Source organism: Pinus tabuliformis, chromosome 9 (assembly GCF_031772625.1).
Source record: "Pinus tabuliformis cultivar Carrire ecotype Pingquan chromosome 9, CPIR1, whole genome shotgun sequence".
In the NCBI taxonomy this organism is placed as follows: Eukaryota; Viridiplantae; Streptophyta; class Pinopsida; order Pinales; family Pinaceae; genus Pinus; species Pinus tabuliformis.
In genome coordinates this window covers 272,355,680-272,372,852 of record NC_142307.1, presented here as the reverse complement: position 1 = coordinate 272,372,852, position 17,173 = coordinate 272,355,680, and positions in this window count along the sequence as shown.

Below are 17,173 nucleotides of genomic sequence, written 5' to 3'. Positions count from 1 at the left end.
TTTCCCTCTCAAGGAAACACCTTCAATAAAAGGTATTGTTAACTATCAGAAACCTTTTCAGGGTTATTGTTTCTCTTGCAATAATATTGGGCATAAGGCCATGGATTGTAGATGGCATGGAAGAAAAAATGATGCATTGGGTAGTAGCAACCTAATAATACATAGACAGGCTACGACAAGGAATGTTGAAATTAATTGAAGGCTTGACCATAGTGTTTTTAATAATAGCAACTTCTCTACCCCATTCTTAAGCCAAATAAAATGCTACAACTATGGATAATTTGGGCATGAGGAAACGCACTACATATTTGGGGATAAAAGGCATGCTTCTTAGCATATGCATGAACATGTAGTAGCTCGAGATTTGAAGACCAAAACAAATATTGGAGTAGAGGAATACAAGGTTGTCTTCAATACTTGGTATCAAAAGAGAAAGATGAAAAGAGGAGGAATAAATCATAAGAAAACGAGGAAGAATTATCCTCTTAGTCTTGTAGTAGACCCCTCTGTAAGGAAAAAAGGCAACGATAAGATTTTGGTTAATAAAGAGGACTTGAAGGAGAAGTTTCCTCTAGCCATGTGTAGGCAATAGAAGGCCTAAACATGGGAAAAAAGGAAGCTGAAAAGTAATGATCCTGTCAAGACTCAACCATTGAAGGTTTGGAAGAAGAAGGAAGATGGTCAACTTAGGGGGGTAGATACTCTATTTATCTTCAGTAAAGGAAGAGAGTGGCCTCAAGGGAGGTTGAATAAGTTAGATGAAGTAAGCTAGAAAGAATAGACAAAAAGGCGCATCTTATTGTTGAAGGTATGGTCAAGTTCCATTGTTGATTACAATAATGTATTTGCTTATTTCAAATGTATCAACATTGAAAGAGATAGGAGGAGTAAATGTAGCCAACCTTCAGGGGAGTACACAACAAAATATCATGTTGTGAGACCAAGAGGATGAGTTGCAGCAAAAGTGTGGAATGGAAAAAGGTCCATAGTTAAGTCAAGTCCACAAGATATGTCCTCACGCAGATGCAAGGAAGAGGATGTAGGAGATCAAAGAGAATTGTCTCAGGGGGAGATGCTTTATTAAGAAGTAGTGGAAAACAATTGTTAGCCTCAGGAAGAAAGTTTGCATAGGAAATGAAAGGTTTACATCTTGGGTGAAATACCATTATTTCATTTAAGTTGTGAATTTGATTATTCCTAGCAGTCTTGTGTTCATGAAACACAATATGTACAAGCTTTGAATCTCCCTTAGCTTTCAATTGGTATCACTATGTCAATTGGTGGTCTAAGTTCATATGGAGTATCCTTTTTGCAAATTGGAATTTATTTCTGAAAGGAAGTATTAGAGTTTGCGTGGTACAATATCCAATTGTATCTTCCTTTTTGGTGAAATTGATATTATTGAAGTGGCAATCAATATTTGGAGTATACTGACCTCAAGATGAGCATAATTGGTTAATGTAGATGCTCAAGAGAAGTGAGCATAGAGGACGAAGAAAAAATGGTAGTGAACAACAAGCTCAATGCATCACTAATGATTGGTATTTGCTACAACAACAATACTATGAGAGATTTTAATTGGTATCAATTTATTTTCAAATGGTACAAAAGATGCATTGGTAGAAAGAATATTTAGTCATATATAAGGTGTCAAAAGCTGGAAGAATTGAAAGCAAAGGTAGTATATTATTAGCAGGAGCATATCACATATGTCTAGTTTATATAACAACAACAACAACTATTAACCCTTGAAGAGAATTCTACAGAGTAGAATGCAAAGTAGCAGCTATACCCTCCTCATCAATAGTTAGTGAATGCATGGGAGAGAACAATCAACATGTAGAGATTTTCCATTAATGTCAAACGGGGATAGAATCTTATTGGATAACAAGTTGAGATGGCCCAAGTAGAGGAAATAAATCCATTGGTGGCTCATGAATAGAGATGTGTGGAAGAAGCATGAGGATTGGACATAAATGTGGAGAAGTGAAGAGGTTTTTCCATCAATGCCAAAGGGGGAGATTATTAGACAACTGGCATTATCTAGATGGCTAGTGGCAGTAAGTGTATTGACATTGATGTTAACACCCATGTTGGGATATTTGTTGGTTGGTTGGTATTTCCTGTCAATTGGCAAGTATGTTGGCACTGATGTCAACCAGACTAGCATGGATGTATGTCTTGGGTGCAAGAATTGCACTTAAGAAAAATCCTCAACACTTAATTGTAAACCCATGGGTTTTGTAAACTTAAAGACAAAGCACAGGAAATGCTAGAAGTGGTATCAAATTTTCCTATTCCTAATTCTACTCTTTAAATGGAATGTTGGATAATCAGACCAAAAACAATCTTAAATACAATCGACACCAAAAAAATTATATTGCTAAAATGTAAAAGAATAATTTGCGAGGAAATCAAGCAAAGGAACTTTCACACAACTGGAAGCAATCTTAAATGCTGAAATGAAATACTATGTTTATCTTTAGTGTAGATGGCTAATAGTTTAACAAGTGGGCCCTTGTGACATCTTTTTCCCAATTGATCTTCCTTCTACACAAAGCAACCTGTTCTCGTACTATTGCAATCTGTTTGCACTAGTGTAGGTATGGTATGTATGTGGAAAAGTATATTTTACCTTCTTTACTGAAGACTTATGTCTTTATGGAGGTGCTCTAAGCCTCAAGGCTGAGAGCACTTGATTCTTGCGACAAGAGACTAGCTCTTCCACTAAGACAAAGTTTCCTTCACCAAAGTTTCCAATTTACTTTCGAAAGAATTAGAAAACGTGTTGAAAAGAATTACAATTGCAAGCTAGATTCTGGGATAAATTACATGTGAAAAAAATATCTTTAATTAACTAAACTTTGCAAGAAAGTAAATTTCATAGAGAAAAAACAATTCAAAATAATCAAGCAGCGGTCAAAGAAATTTGCATGCATCATTTGACTTTAAGAAAGTCACTTATAACATTTATGTTCCTTGTTATTAAGTCATAAACTGCAATTATAAAGTGTTTGTAATAACGTTCTCTATTAATTCATGTAAAAATACTTCAAAAATATAATTCTTAACATTAAGAATGATTACTTGAATTGACAATACATTTTCTTGCAGGAATAAATGAAATTATAAGCAAGACAAGAACATAACACTTGTTGTAGAGTAAAACTAGAGTGCAGGAAACTACATGCACTGGTATAGGAATAGTCTTCCTGCACGACCCGATCGGAAGCAAACTAAGGAAAAATTTGCAGGAAAGGAATTTCAAGAAGGAAATTGCAAGAAAGAAATTTTGAGGAAAGAAATCTCAAGAAAGTAATAAACTTAATGAAACTTCCAAACTATGGATCCATTCATGCTTGACTATAAAATGCATTAATCTCATAAATTTGAAATAAACATAAGAGCAATCAAATCCACGCAACTACAAATGAATAAATGTTCACACTGACTCTTTAAATGGTGAAAGCATAAGTGTAAATGAGTTGGGTTGGTTGGGCCCTAGACAACCAACTCATTTCTCATTTAGGAAACGAAATGATTCAATAGTTAATCATGCATGAAATAGAAATTAAACACAGCGTGAAGAAAGCAAGGTGCATTCCTTGTATTAACTTGATTAGCAAATATACATGATAGTGCAAGTCCAACCTAGAACTGACGGTGATACAAAATTACAAAGTAAACAAAATTATAACTCAGGGATCACTAGCTTGGCTCTACCTACAGTGTTCATTATATACAGTCTCTCAGCCTTAGCCATATTCTAATAATTACAATCATTTCCTATTCAAGCCTTTTGGACGAATGGACTAACAAATGAACATTGCAAAACCAACTATTGGTTATAATAAAACGCGGACTTTGTTGGATATAGTCCATATTCTCAGCAAGCATCCCTGGCTATATTCCACCAATTTCCATCCTCAGATAGTCCACAACCGAGATAGGAGTTGTGTATTAAAAATGCCCGCATGGAATATCACTGAGATCACAGAGTAGTATCGTCAGTGGTGCAGGAATCTGCCTACACTGATCATGTTAAATGATGATTAACACTTAGTTCTTCAATTAATTTTTAGGAAATTTAAACATAATTTACAACAGATACTAAAAGGCATGAAACCTATGTAAAGTAATTAATAAATCACTTAATAAATATTATTTATGAAATATGAAGTGTATGTAGGAATAGATGATTATCTTGGACTAGTGCAAAATGAGAGGGTTAAATATAGATAAAACAGAGATTAAGCCTCATGGGAATTGGGTCAAAATAGATCAATTTGGACACCAAAATCCCCCCATCCCTAAGTTGTTGTGTGTCCTCACACAACATTTATCCTTCTGCAAAAAATATTAAAAAATGGGTGGCCATCTCTCAATCTTGTACATCAATATTTATCCCTGCTTTCACTACCTTTGGCTTTTTACCTTGGGCTTCTTTTAGTTGTTTAGTCACCTTATTGAGGCGTTTGTAGCACTTGGAAGCCTGATACTTCCATACTTTCACTTGTTGTTTATGCTTCTTGACTTCTGTGAGAAGATCTACCTCAACTTGCTTTTGCCAATTTTGTTCCTTCATGTTCTAGTTCAAAGCCTCTAGGTCATGAATTTGATGTTGTAATTCCACTATCTGGTTGTTAAGGTAGAGGGTAGAGGGCTCCGTGCTCAAATCCTCTAGTGTAAATACCTTCTTTGCAATAGACTCCAATCAAATCCCATCACTGTCAAGACTAAGGTCGTCCAACATTTGCATTATGACATCGCCAAAAGTTTCTGTGCCCACAAGTTTCGTTATCACCAACGGTTTTGATGCCCTCCACTGCCATCGTGCCAAGGGTTTCAGTACCTTTTGCAGTTAACTCCACAAGTTTTTTAATGCCCTGTTCTTCCAATTCTTCAGGGGATTCACTACCCTTTTAATTTAAACTAGCAGGGGATTCAGTACCCTGTTCATCAAGAACATTGAGGGTTTCAATGTCCTGTTATAAAAATTGTCGAGAGGCTGCACGTGGTGTGCCTCATCATCCTCATGACCATCTTCCTAAAATTATTATGCACTCGGTGTCATCTTCTTCTTTCTTAATTTGTGAACAAGGGTAGACAACAATATGTCATCTTCCTTTTCCATGTTTTCTTCATTCACCATGGTGTGGTTTGCTGCATCTACAAGCATTGAAAGGCTATGGTCTTTAGAAGAAACTTGAGGTGATTCATCAATCAAAATCAGAGAGCTTGACCGATACTAATTCATCCCAGTATTCTTCCTTGGCGAGGTTTTGGTTTTTATTTGTTTTAATGAGGGCAGAGTGTCTTCGGCAGACTTCTTTTCTTCTTGCACCAGCATGATTTTACCCTTTTACTTGGCAGGGGATGGTGCCTCTGCCTTCCTTTTCTTGCTTGTACTAGTGCCAAGAGACTTCCCTGCACTCCTCGCCCGGAAATCCTTAAGGAATTCCTTCCAAGTCACTCCGTTCTCTTCCATCACTTTCTTGACGAGGATTGTGATAATCCCATGATGATGTAGCTTATTTTGACATGAATTGTGTTCCCACTCTCCACACACTTCACCATTTTATTGAGAGTTCACAGTAGATAGAAAGGAAAATTAATAAGTTTCCCCAACTCAAAGTGCAACAACAATTTCACGTGGTACACGAACGCTAATTTGTAACATCCTCACATGTCACAAATTTTTGTAGTATGAAGAGGAGGTCTCACAATTTTCCAAGCATTGCACTCTGTGGAAGCCCATTCTTCGAGTTCACCTCAAGATTTTTGTCACTCACAAACTGATGCCATCACTTCTTTTCAAGCCACCTATTTTTTAACCACGTTTCCCTTGTAGTTGGCAAGACTATAGGTCATGCAATCAACTCCTCCATGACTTTGAACTCTAATGAGCTGACCCTAGCTCGGCCTCCTTCAAACATATTCGAAAACTCCATCACCAAATCCATATCAAATCCATCGAACTTTTGCAAAAATTGAAGGAATCTAGATTCTTGCAATAGTTCAATATTGTTTAAGCATTCCGTAGTTTGTTCTACCTCCTTCAATGATGATGTCTCATTCCTTATAGGTGCCATGCTCGAACTTGCCACAAGTCTTTGTCACAACCTCAAAAGGATTTTAGTGAGCAATATTGACGGTTGCTGAGAATTTTATGCTAGAGGTCCATCCAACCTTTTTCCTTTCAGTCCCATCTAAATAGTCATTTTTAATGATAAATGAACCACTCCTTGGTTTTGATGCAGATGCATACCATCTTGCTACGGGTGAGAAATAATGACTGGATGTGCTAGAGTCTTATGTAGCGGTAGTGTAACAGTCATAATGATCGCATTAGTAGGTAAGAAAATGATGAACAAGTGATGGGAGATTGGTTTGATCAAAGATGAGTTATGAGTTTTCAGACAACCTATACTATGGCATGGTCTACCTCATAATTTAATTAAGACATATTTTAGTACCCATTAAAAATATTAGATTTCATAACCCAATATATCTTGTACTTCAAAAATTTTCCTAAGTCAATAAATGATAGAACAAATTATCAATTAAAATATATAATGCTATGGTCTATCAACGCTAGAAGCACTCAAGTAAAAAGTAATAAACATTCCATAAAAATTTCTGATAAGATGCTCCTGTACTATGTAAAATAAGTTTTACACTTGCTTCCACAGTCGACCGTACTCCTACACTTATCCTGCTTGCACTGTATCATTCTTGCACTAACTAATTTCACTGCATTGTGCTTGCACTACACATATTTCATTAGGGATTTTACCAAATAAAAATTCTGATAGAACACAATTCTGTAGCTGGATTTTTTTTTTTTGCCTCAATATATAGGGAAAGTTTTATTTGCCATCCTTCGGTGTTTCATGAGCATTCCTTCTGAATTGACTGCATCAAATTCTGCAATAAATTTATGGGGGAACAAAAAAGTGGGAAAGGGGTAACTTTTAGAATGGGAAGGAATATTACCGTAGGGATTCCATGAACAATATCACCAAGGGAGATAAATGAGAATGAGATGTGGAAACAAATTCTAGGGAAATAGAGGGATTTTATGAGATCAGGTAAGGGTAGTTTTCTTTAGAAGAAATAAGAGGGTAATTCATTGGGGATTTAGAAAAATAAAAATAGTGGGAACTACGTAATGAGAAAATAGAAGAAAGGTAGAATTTTATCTTCAAAGTCTGCCTGCACTGGTGGCAGAAAAAGTAATTACAATGGGAATTAAGTGTTTACTTGGATACAAATTTCCATGCTAGTTACCTCAAACTTGGGTGAGGGCTGGCTCCTTGAAATTGCTTCTCCTTGGTCGTAGCCAACATATCTAAAAATCAAGTAAGATTCCCTTTTTATTGAAATTTAAATCTTCTTACTAGCATGCTAGCTTTCAGGTTGATCCTTCTACAATCATGCCAATCAATTGATTTTCATAATTACAGGAAAAAAACTTTGTCATTTTTTTTCTTATATTATTATTAGTAGTAGTATTCTTATTTGAATGAGGAAAAGAAAGAACCAAATCTTTAACAAATTGGTGTTACCACCTACCATGTCCTTTTCAGATTGTTGTTGGACTTGCTACATAAAATCTTATTTAGTAAGGGGCTAAAAATATACCTTCAATATATGCCCATTTACCAGGAACAAAGAATTTTGTTAGATTTTAAGCTTCTATGGTAGTTTTTTACAGTGGTATGATCTGGATTATCCACATTTTTGTGTTCATTCTGTCGACGTTTCAAACCCCAAAGGGGGTCCATCATCAAGACTTAAATTAGATAGAATATGAATGAAAGTTCTTTGAGAGAAGAGTCTTTCGACGTGAGTATAAATAAACCTAGATCCCTAATTTTTATAAAGAAGTTGACACTTATATGATATTTCTTATTTATTTTTATTTTTATTATTATTATTTTTATTTATTATTATTTTATTTTTATAATAATAATTTTATAATAATTTCTAATTTAGTTTATTAATTATTTAATCCAGATTATTTAGCTTTAATTATTCCAATTGTTTTACCTAGTACCTAAAAATATTTTAATTGATATACTTAATTCATAAATTAGTTTAATTAATTAATTAATTTTATAATTCTTTCTTATTGTTTTTATTTTTATTTAATTAATTAATTTAAATTTAATTCATTTAATTTAATTTTAATTAATTTTATCCATAATTTTTTTTATTTTTACCAATTTTCATTGTTAATCTTATTTCGCCCTAGTTGTCTAATTAATCAATCAATTAATTAATTTATAATCTTTATTTATTTATTTATTTTTAATCAAATTTTAATTTTTGGTTATTATTAATTTTTAGTTTAATTAATTGACTAATTTTAATTATTTTTTATTTTTATTTTTAATTAGAATTAATTTAATTAATATAATTAATTAATTAAATTAAATGAAAATTGATCTTTACCGCTCCATTTTCAAACACTTTGACCACCTCATAGGGACCAATCCAACATGTATGGAATTTCCCTTTAGAATACTGGAATCTAGAATTGTAAAGGAGAACCCAATCACCTGGATGGAATTGCTTCTTATGGATAGAATTGTCATGCCACTTCTTCCATTGTTTTTGAACAACATCCCTTCAGAATTCATCTAACTCATTCAGTGGTAGAAGATGTTGTTGTTGTTCTTCAGAGAGAACTAGCCCCAATTGGGCTGCAGTCCTGAAAGTCCTGATCTAGAATTCTATTGGAAAAAGGACTTGTTTCTGTACACCATCTTGTACAATGTGTGTCCTTTGATGTTCCTCCAAGTGGTTCGGTAAGCCCACAATGCTTCTAGTATTTTTCCAGCCTGTCTTTGTGAGGATGGACTCAATCACCTTGTTTTTGGACTCCACCTCAAAATTTTCTTGCGGGTGATACAGTGTATATTTCCTGTGCTGTATCTTTTACTTATCCATCACACCTTGTACCATATTAGAAATAAATGATGGTACATTGTCAGAAACAATTTCTCTAGGCACACCAATCTAGTAAATATTTCAGTAAAATGAAAGAGCCTTATCTTCTACCCATTTTGTAATGAAATTTGTACAAACCAAAATATGTTTTTTATTTAATGATGTTGGATTTATTGGTCCTAAAAAATCAATGGCCCATCATTAAAAGGCTCAATCATAACCTAAGGACATAAAGGCATTTCATTGGTTTGATTGGGTTGGCAAATTCATTGACAGTTGTCACATCACTTGATGTACTTTTTTGCATCCTTAAAAAAGGAGGGCCAAAAATATGCAATCCGCTTATCGAAGAAGTGACCCCCCAAAGGTTCATCATGTGAAGATTTTAAAATATCGAACACTTCTTTCTCTCTTACACATCTACAGATAATGAGATTTGCTCCGATGTAAAAGAGGCCTCCTTGAATCTAGGTTTATCTAATGCTTTTCTATATGATATTCCACTTTTCACAAGTGGATAAGTGAGGTGGTAATTTCCCAGTGACTAAATGGTTAGCTATGTCAGCAAACCATGGGGATTTTTTTGACACAACAAAAAGATTTTTGTTAGGAAAATCATCATGAACAGGAATTGCTTCACTAGGATTATTTAATCTTGAAAGATTATCTACCACTACATTAGATTTTCCTGGTCTATCAGTCATGGTAACATTAAATTCCTATAACAATAATAACCACCTAGTCACTTTACCACTAGTTAATCTTTTATCATCAAATATTATGCCGGAATGGTCAGTATGCACAAAGACTTCATATCCTGTAATATAATGTCTGAATTTATTAATGGAAAAAATTATAGCTAAAAACTATTTCTCAGTAACTATATAATTTAGTTTAGTGGGTGACATGCTTTTACCAATGAAATACATAACATAAGATTGTTTATCTGCTTCTTGTCCTAAAGTCATGCCAATAGTAGTATCTGAGGCATTAGAGGAAATATGAAATTCTAGGGACCAGTTTGGTCCACTCAAAACTAGTGTCTGGACCATTTTTTCCTTCAATGTCCCAAAGGACTGTTGGCAAGCTATGGACCAAGAAAACTCACTATCTTTATCCAAAAGTCAGAAAATGGGGGTAGTTATCCTTGAGAAATTATCAATTAACCTCCTATAGTAGCCCTCATGTGCTAGAAAAACTCTCACTTCCCTTTGAGTTTTGGGTATAGGAAGACTTAAAATAATTTCTACTTTTGTAGGTTCAACCTGGATACCTTTGTTAGAAATAAGATGGCTAAGAACCAACCCTGCCTTGCACATTAATCTTCATTTTTTATCGCTCAATACGAGATGATATTCTTTGCAGCGAAGAAGAAATTTTTCTAGATTCTTGAGGGCTTCTTGAAATGAAACACCAAACACAGAAAAGTCATCCATATATATTTACAGACACTCAAGTTCAACAAAAATGGCCAATTCTACCCTTTGAAAGGCATCTGGGGCATTACATATCCCAAAGGGAAGCACTCGGTAAGCAAATGTACCCCCTGGATATCTATCTTGTTATACCCACTAAAGCCATCTAGAAAATAAAATTACTTCTTACCAGCAAGGGTATCAAGTACATCATCAATGAAACGAAGGGGGAAGTAATCTTTGAGATTAGTTTTGTTCAATTCTCTATAGTCAATACAAATGCACCATCTCCCATCTTTTCTTGGGACTGAGACTAACAGAGAGACCCACTGTCTGTCAGAAATAGGATAGATAAAATCAACATCTAAGAGTTTTTGCAATTATTCCTTTACAATATCTCTTAGAGCTCGGTTCATTTGCCTTTGGGGTTGTTGGATAGGTCGGACTCCATAATGAATATAGATATGATGGGTGCAATTTTAAGGAGGGATGCCTTTCATATCTTCATAGCCCCATGCAAAGGTATCAAGATGGTTTCACAAAAAATTCACAAGTTGCTCTTGTTGGGAAGAATCCGAGTCTGAACTGATATGCAAGGATTTAGTTAGACTAATCTCAACAAGAGTGGTATCAGGCTCAAGAATACATAAGGGTCTCGCTAGAGATGGTGGTGAGGGAGGTAGAGATTTGTATATTTATTGAAAATCTAGACTAAAAATCTAACTCAATGACTCAAAATTGGGCATGGTGTCTAGATTTTTCAAGAAGTCTTCAATCTCACCCTCTTACGATAATTCAACATTCTGATGTATCAACGAAATAGGCTAAGTCTCCTCATCACTAGTGTAGTCTAACCATAGATTGTCTCGAAGCTCCTGAATGGATCTAGCATGTGCATACAAGGTGACCTTCTTCCTAGAATCTCCATGAGAAATATACATGTCACCAGAACAAGATCTGATATAAGAATCTACTGTAGCTAGCCATGGTCGTCCTAAGATCAAGGGATGTCTTCCCATAGGGTTCTTTGGCTGAAGTACAATGAAGCCTGCGGGATATTCCCAAGAGTCTAGAGCAATGATCACATCATCCAACACCCCTTCCCACTTGATTTTATATATGTCTTCTAGTTCAAGCATAGTGGGAGTAGGACGAATATGGACCAATCCAAGTTTATCCATGGTTTTCTTGGTCATAAGATTAATGGCCGCCCCTAGGTCTATAAGTACATTGGATACAAGGACATCACCTATCTGAACAGAGACAACAGGGTTTCGGGGGTTGGTATATTTCTCCATTTGCATATAACCCATCATTATCTCTATTGATCTACCAACAAATTGAATGGTTTGAGGTTCTAATCTTCTCCTCCCCAAGTTCTTGAGATAGACATCCCTAATGATTTTTATGCAAATGGGGATTTCTTTAATAGCTTGGAGCAAAGGTACCTTTATGAAAAGGTTCCTAACTTGAGAAGCTAGCTAGTCTTAGAAATGGGGTCCTTCTTCTCCACAACTAACCTCTTTGGATAGGAAGTTCAGTTGGAAGAAGATGTAAAAGACTCAAAAGGTACAGGGATAGGTTGGATGGTGTCATATTTTTCAGAATGGTCAAGAGTTTCCTCCTCACTGTTCTCATTGATAATCACCATATGTTGCTTTTGATTTTTTGAGGTTACTATCTTCCCCGATCTCAATTAGAGGTCATTGACTCCAACTAGCATGGACTGATATCTAGATGAGGAAAGCAGTCTCATAGAATGGATCATCTATACCGCCTTGTTATTGGGGTTGTGTAAATTTTGGGCATGTAGCTGAGAAGGTTTAAATGGTGGAGGTAAAGGCAATGGTGGCGTTGGCTGACTTAGTTAAGGTAATGATGGTTGTTTCATTGGGTAAGGTGAATATGTAGGAGGGTATGACCGCATAGGTGCGGGATAGGAATGGTGTGAATCATATGAATGGTTTGGCCCTCTCCATCCTTGTTGCCAAGATTGGGAGGGTTGTCCATAATGATATTGGTTCCCGTCCTACCAATGTTGAAAGTGACTATTGTTAGGATAGGAATATCAATATGCATTATAACCAAAAAAATGCAATGGAGGTTCTAGAGCCATACCTGCACTTACTTGAGGCTAGTTTCTTCATGTTCCCATAGCATGAAGTGATTCAGCTACAGGTTGTCCTCCTTCAAGTATAGCTTTCATCCCAAGTATAGAGGGAAATTTTTCCATGGAATGGTTCTCTATACAAATTACATATTTATTAGTTTATTTAATATCGAGAGGACATTCTCTTAAAAGATGCTTTCTTCTACATTTTGGACAATAAATATTTTTCCTCTACAAGTTTTTGTTGAAAATTCATGCAGTCTATTTTTTTACTAACAATATTCATTGTTTCAATTTTCATATTGTCCATTTTTCTTTCTAATCGAATAATCATAACATCAGTAGAGTAAGTTTTCTTATTTATATTATACATTCCTATACTAGGTCTATATTGGTTCTTCAAGAATTTCCTACACAAGTCACATATTTGATCAAAATATTTTTTAGCAATACCCCCTTGTCCTAACAGATTTAAATTATTCCTAGCATTATGAGTAAGCCCCCATAAGAACAAGGTTCTAATGGAACTTAGTACAAATTTGTGCTTTGACCTTTGGAGGATGTACAAGAATCTCTCTAGGTAGTCCTCTAGAATCTCATCATCATTTTGCACAATAGTAAAGATTTCATCTTCAATATCTCTAGTCTTACAATATTCATGATATTTTGGCAAGAACACTATCTACATCTCTTCCCAAGGACATATAGTGTTTTCTCCTAGTCCCATGAACCAACGGATTGTTGCGTCCTTGAGAGTTGTAGGAAACATCTTTAACTTCTGGGCATCAGATGAATAATCATAACTTCTACAAAAAAAATCAAACTCAAGTAAGAAAGGGTCTAGATCTTCATGTACCTTACCGTAGAAATGAGGAAGAGCTGATGGTGAAATATTTTTCATTTTTACTTATGTATCAGGATCCACAATTGAAAATACAAAAGTGGATTGTTCCTCATTTACCTCATTTTCACCAATTCCTTCTGCATGGTCTTCCTAATCTGCCATTGTTTTTCTTCCACACGAACCACTCTCAACAGGCTGAGAAGGATAACTATGGGTTCTAATAGTCCCCTTATTCTCCTTTGTGGGTTGTGTCACACCTGGAGTACTGCTTCCAGAGCCCAAGCGGACTATTCTTGCGTGATCAGTTTGAGTTTGTTTGGACCTTTTTCCTGCAAAAGAAGGCCCAATAGGAGATTTGGTGTTAGATTTATTAGTATTTCTTTGGCCCCTAGTGGGCTTCGGACCCCTACCTCTTTTAGGCATTCATTTCGAAAAATGACAAAACAAATTCCAATAAAAATGTTGCAACTTAAAAATAACTGGACACCTATATATTCCTTCAAGAAAATATAAGGACACTATAGAAAAAATAATAGCAGACTTACCCCTATTGCAAAAAAATGGAAAATTCTTACTAATTCAAATTTCCTCCTTAGCAATGATGCCAAAATGATGGGTGCAAGAATTGCACTTAAGCAAACTCCTCAACACTTAATTGTCAACACAAGGGTTTCATAAAATTAGAGACGAAGCACATGAAATGCCAGAAGTGGTATGAAATTTTCCTATTCCTAATCCTACTACTTAAATGAAATGTTGCAAAATCAGACATAAAACAATCTTAAAGACAATCGACACCAAAGAAATTCTAGTGCTGGGATGTAGAAGAATAATTTGCAAGGAAATAAAGTAAAGAAACTTTCACACAAATGGAAGTAATCCTAAATGCTGAAATGAAATACTATGTTTATCTTTAGTGTAGATGACTAACAGTTGAACAATTGTGTCCTTGCAAGATCTATTTCCCAATTGATCTTCCTTCTACACCAAGCAACCTGTTCTTGTACTAGTGCAATCTGCTTGCACTAGTGTAGGTATAGTACTTATGTTGAAAAGTATATGTTACCTTATTTACTAAAGACTTTGTCTTTATGGAGGTGCTCTAAGCCTCAAGGCTTACAACACTTTGTTCCTATGACAAGAAACCAGCTCTCGCACCAAGAAAAAGCTTCCTTCACCAAAGTTTCCAATTTACTTTCGAAAGAATTAGAATACGTGCTGAAAAGAATTGCAATTGCAAGCTAGATTCTGAGGTAAAGTACATGTGAAAAAGAATGCTTTAATTAAATAAGATTTGCAATGAAATTAACATGAATCAACTGAGTTTCAACAATTCACTTATAACATTTATGTTCCTTGTTCTTAATTCATAAAATGCAAGTATAAAGTAAAGTGTTTATAATAATGTTCTTTCTTAATTCATGTAAAAATCCTTCAAAAGTATAATTCTTAACATTGAGAATGATTACTTTATTTTACAATACATTTTCTTGCAAGAATAAATGAAATTATGTTATCGGGAAAAGTGTCTATTTAGAACTGCTCTATCCCACTAAGGTGTGACAGCTACCTTAGAAACAAACAGAGAAAACTACTTTTGTATTCTTCGTTATGAGCTATAAACAAAGAGGAATAGGATGAACCAACCTGTGTCTTGCGCTAGTCCTTTGATCCAATCTCTCTCCTCTTTGACAGCTTCCAGCTACCTGCTCCCTTACTTGCCCAGCTTCACCAAGTACCTGTAAGATCACAGAAGAAGGAAACTATACAAAGACATGGGTTTATACTCATAAATAACTTAGGATCAGATTTAAGTTAACCATACAAATGTAACAAGCATCAATGATACAAAAGCATGGAGAAGAAACTCAAATAGTTTTTATTGATATACAAGAAGATCCAGGAGGAGTTACAACCGATGATTCCTAACCCAGCATCAACCTCCCAGGAAAGAAGTCCCTTCTTCACCCCCAACAAAGCATAGATCACCCAATTCTCTGATATGTATCTCAAAACCAACAACAATTCCTTACAATGTGCAAAATTCCAGCCTCTGGATCTCTGGGATGAGGGATCCATATATAGATGTATGCAAGGAGGATGAGTTAGCTCATGATTTGATTAGTGGCTTCTCTCTGTCAGTTCTTGCTTCCACTTGGAGACTGAAAACCTCTTACTCATCCTTGGTCGAATTCAATGAGGCAAGTGTCATTGGAGAAGATTCTGGAAGCTTCCATTGTCTCTCCACCTCGCGGAATGACACAGCCATTTGTCATTTCCCACTCAACGCACCTTGGTAGTGCATTTAGGTGCATTGCAACGCACCTAGCTAGTAGATTTAGGTGCTATGCAACGCACTTGGCTAGTGGAGCAGCTGAAATGATCCTGATTTGACTTTTTCTAAGCAGTTTCTGGTGGAGAACTTCTAGGAGAAGCTGTAATTTGTTGACCTTGTTCCTTTAGGGGTTGGAACAACACTTTTAGGGACTTAGGAGCCCTTGGTTTATGGACATTTCATGCTTAGAGCTGTAAGGCACAAAAATGTCTACAACAGTTGCCCCCTAAAGTATGAGGCACTTTATCGGGTGAAATGCTTTATTAGGAGGATCCAAAGTTCTTTCAATGCTGGGAGGAGACCTGTAATAAGATATAATACAATACATTATCTTCATATTGTTTTCATGATCTAGCTGAGGCGGGCATTCCCATGCTCAGCTTTATAAATTCATTTTCATGTACATAGGACAGACAATCGTCTGATGGTAGACTGATGATTCTGATAGGGCCATCATCCTTTTGGTAGGATGATTATCTGTGCTAAAATGCTGTACATTTCAATGTCTTTATTTTCCTAAATATATATCGCAGCCCGGATGGATGAAACTAGATCCGGGGTCTTCAATCTCGTCCGATCCTCACTCGAAGTACAAATCGATCCATGTGAGAAATGTTTTGAAGTCGAACATGGAAAGACATCGCTTGATTGCCAGTCAATGATGTAAACTGTTAACAAGCGCGAGAGGAATCACCGATAATGATAATGACCCTCAAGGTACTTCAGTACAATTCACGTGGTGTGAATAAAGGATTTGGCGTCGAACACCACACAAAATCTTTCGGTCGAAGGTCATTGATGTAAACCTGTCACCGGAAGTGAGAAACCTGCCATTGAGGCATGCAAGCTTCAAAGTATTGAATGGGGTGTTCCTAGATCAACTTCTTGGATAATGAGCTGATGTCGACAAGAAGTGATTCGTCATAGGAGGGCCTTAATGAATCCCACATCAATGACACGGGACGGAGCAAATGATTTTGATGGAGGTGAAAATGATCTGATGATATATGGTTCAGGGTGGCGGTCATGAAAGAATGGAGTATAATGTATGGTAGTGGGCGGGACACAGGTGGCCTTTCTGGATGACTTCTCTTAAACATGTCGGCGACACTTATGTGATGGATTGGTAGCATTAACCCCAAATGTGGATGGTATGGCGAGACCATGGCGATGTGACCGGTGAATGAAACAACCCAACCCGACTTGGGCACAGAGTGGAAGTGTCATGTTCAAGAGAGAGTTGCTACCAATAAAGATTCTTTGCTTTTTCTTCCCAATTTTTCCCCAATCATTGATGACCAGTACCTCTTTATTTTTTTCAAGCTTGAGGAGGACAACATATGCTTTTTCTATAATTTTCCCTTCGGGCAAACCCATCGCTATGTTTTAATGAGCCTAGCGAGAGTGAAACTCGTTCTCGTCTAAAGACAAGTTTGTCGCTATTAATCTTTTTAACGAGTTTAACGACAAAGATAACTCGATCCTTTTCATTTTTAGAGAGTCTGAAAAGGTAC